Source organism: Mus pahari, chromosome 12 (assembly GCF_900095145.1).
Source record: "Mus pahari chromosome 12, PAHARI_EIJ_v1.1, whole genome shotgun sequence".
Lineage (NCBI taxonomy): Eukaryota > Metazoa > Chordata > Mammalia > Rodentia > Muridae > Mus > Mus pahari.
The window spans coordinates 9,732,476-9,735,822 of NC_034601.1; positions in this window are offsets into that span (position 1 = coordinate 9,732,476).

The window sequence follows — 3,347 nt, forward strand, 5'->3', positions numbered from 1 at the left end:
CATGTACCATCCTGCAAATGTGTACGTTTAAATGAGCCAATCACAGGTAACCTCGCCAATCCTTGCTAGCCCCTCCCCCTCCCCTATAAAAACCCCTAGCTTTCAGGCCACGAGGTTGTCACCTCTGCCTCCTGTGTGAGGTACGCGCTGGCCCGGAGCTCTGCCATTAAACTACCTCATGCTTTTACAACAAGAAGGCCTCTCGTGTTTCCTGGGAAATCCTGACTCCTGTGACTTTGGGGAGGGTCCCTGAAAATGGGGGTCCTACAAGACCTTGTCTTGAAGAACAAGAAAAAGGAGGAGGTGGGGCGGGGGGGGAGAGAGAGAGAGGGGGGGCTGGTGAGATGGCTCAGTGGGTAAGAGCACCCGATTGCTCTTCCGTAGGTCCAGAGTTCAAATCCCAGCAACCACATGGTGGCTCATAACCATCCGTAACAAGATCTGACACCCTCTTCTGGAGTGTCTGAAGACAGTTACAGTGTACTTACATATAATAAATAAATAAATAAATAAATAAATAAATAAATAAATAAATAAAAAGAGAGAGAGAGAGAAGAGAGGTAGTGCTGATCAAGGTATAATTTCCATCATTCTTAGTTCTACCAGTCAATAACTTGAACTCGGAGAACTCTTCCTGAGAAGCAATCCCTTCTCTGGCTGACATCAGACTTTGGCTTTTATCTTCCCCCAGGGTGGATTCCTGGAGAATTTTTGGTTCTTTAGGGCTTACTGTTTCAATAATCCAAATCAATCAGTGTGACCCTAGGGCTATATATCGGAGAATGTCCTTTCCGCCAGGACAGTAAGACACAGCAGGCCACTAGCTTCCTCTACTCCTAAAGCTAAGGATGTCATCAGATAGGATCTGAGACTTGTAGCAGATATTTCCCAACTTCCCAGAACTGCACGCCTCCTGACCCCACCAAAGAATTTAAATAAATGCCTTGATTTAACTTTGTTTCACATTGGGACGCTATTGGAGGACAACAGTGAATCTATGTCTCCAGGCTATAGTCAATCTTTTTTGGATAAAAATAAAATATCTGTCATTTCCTTGAATGTAGGAACTCTTAATATTTTACTGTAAAGATTTTTAAGCAAAAGGACAAGTTGAATTGCTCAGAAAACATCTATATCCATTTTGCCTTTCACTACCCCTCTATATAGCCATCCAATTTCCTTTTTTTTTTTCCCCTTGGTCTAGGCAAGCCATGCACACAGCACACATCCATGCCTGTACACATACACATTTTACATATGCATGTCACAGCAGGAGTGTGGAGATCAGAGAATGACTTTGTGAGGTCAGTTCTCTCCTTCCCCTTGATGTGGGGAGTTCCAGGAATTGAACTCAGGTCTTCAGGTTGCACACCCTGCTGAGAAATAAATTTCTTTTGGATATGCATATCACTGCTACTTCAGATGGAGCAATCTGTAGAGTCTAGCTGCAAAGCTGTTTGGCAAACACAGAAATGACCACACTTGTGGGGGTCAGGTGAACAGATCAACGAGTAGGCATGGGCAGGGAGCTCTCCTGGACAGCTTCTTATACCAGCATTCACAAGGGGAAGTGTTGGGAACTAATAAGAGGGACAGGGGAAGAAAGGGAAGGGAGGATAGCCTACTTCCGGCCAGAGTTCCTCTTATGCTCTGGGCAGGCAGACACAGGAGAGCTGCCAGATGTTTTCCACTCAGTCCCAGGTGGGCATCCAAGCCTCTGACCCACTCGACAGGGGTGGGGGGTTGGGGGGTGGACAAGGGGCAGCCCCCGACATGGGGCCTCAGGGCCACACCCTGTAGCCCCAGGGTTATAGGAGAAAGGGATAAGGGAAGGAGTGCACAGGAAGAGAGAAGATAAAGAGAAAGGAAAGAGAGATGAGTGAGAAAAGTGAGAGGTAAGAGAACAAAGGAGTGAGAGAGTGAGGTGGGGCCTAACAGCTTCTTTTTATGGTCTTTACTGTTGCTAGGTAACTGGGGAGGAGTTTAGCCTGAAGGTCAGAAGCTTGGGCCATTGCCTATGTGACTACTGACCCTGCTTCTCTTGTGGGGACTGTGTGTGTGTGGGGGGGGGGTAACTTAGGCTGGGGCCACAGTTCTAGGAGCATGAGGGAACGCCTGCCTAGTCATGTAGGTGAAATATGACCATTCGGGTTCAGACCTCAGCTCGACTGGAGACCAGCTTGCAATTCCCCACAGGGAAGCATCCTTTGGTGGAAGATTTCCCCAATATTCCCTTTCCTAAGAAATAATTCTACCAGGTCCACCATGCCCTGCACTTCCTCCACCCCCTGGCCATAACTGGCTTAGCTGCAGGTTGACCTCTGCTTCCTGGCCTCACTTCCTCCTCCTCCCCCCTCCTCCCCGCTCCTCTTCTTTCTTCTCCACATCGTCTTGCCTTGCATGAGGATTGAACCCAGGATCATGCGCACAGTAGGCAAGCGCTGTAACAACTAAGGCCTCCTCCTACCCCGGTTTTCTTTTGAGACAGGGTTTCTCTCCAGTCCTGTTGTTGTGGAACTCCCCATGTAGACCAGTCTTGCTTGAAACTCACAGAGGCCTGCCTCTACCTCTGGAATGCTGGGATTAAAAGTATGATTCCCATCCCTCAACCCCCATTTTTCTCAAGTCAACAACTTTTCAAAAAATCAGTTACAAGCTTCATAGAAAAAAAGGCTTGTTTCCTTGTTTGTTTGTTTTGGTTTCAATTTATTTTATGTATATGAGTATACTGTCATTGTCTTCAGACACACCAGAAGAGGGCATTGGATTCCATTACAGATGGTTGTGAGCCACCATATGGTTGTCGGGCATTGAACTCAGGACCTTTGGAAAAGCAGTGAGTGCTCTTAACTGCTGATCCATTTCTCCAGGCCCATCCGTCCACCTTTTTTTTTTTTTTTTTTTTTAAAGACAAGTAAATTTTCATTTATTTCTATCTTTCGCAAATTCAGCTGGCTGACTTGGTTGCTTTGGGGACCCTTCCTTAGCTTCAGCCTGGCTGGGGCTGCTTGGATTGAAGGCGTGCGCCACCACCGCCCGGTTGAATCTTTCAGTGTATATTGTTTCTTACATAGAAAGTATTGGGGCTGGAGAGATAGATAGCTCAGGGGTTAAGAGCACTGACTGCTCTTCCAGAGGTCCTGAGTTCAATTCCCAACAACCACATGGTGGCTCACAACCATCTNTAATGGGATCCCATGCCCTCTACTGGTGTGTCTGAAGACAGGGACAGTGTAATCATATACATAAAATAAATACATTTTAAAAAGAGAAACAGGAGCCGGGCATGGTGGCACACGCCTTTAATCCCAGCACTTGGGAGGCAGAGGCAGGTGGATTTCTGAGTT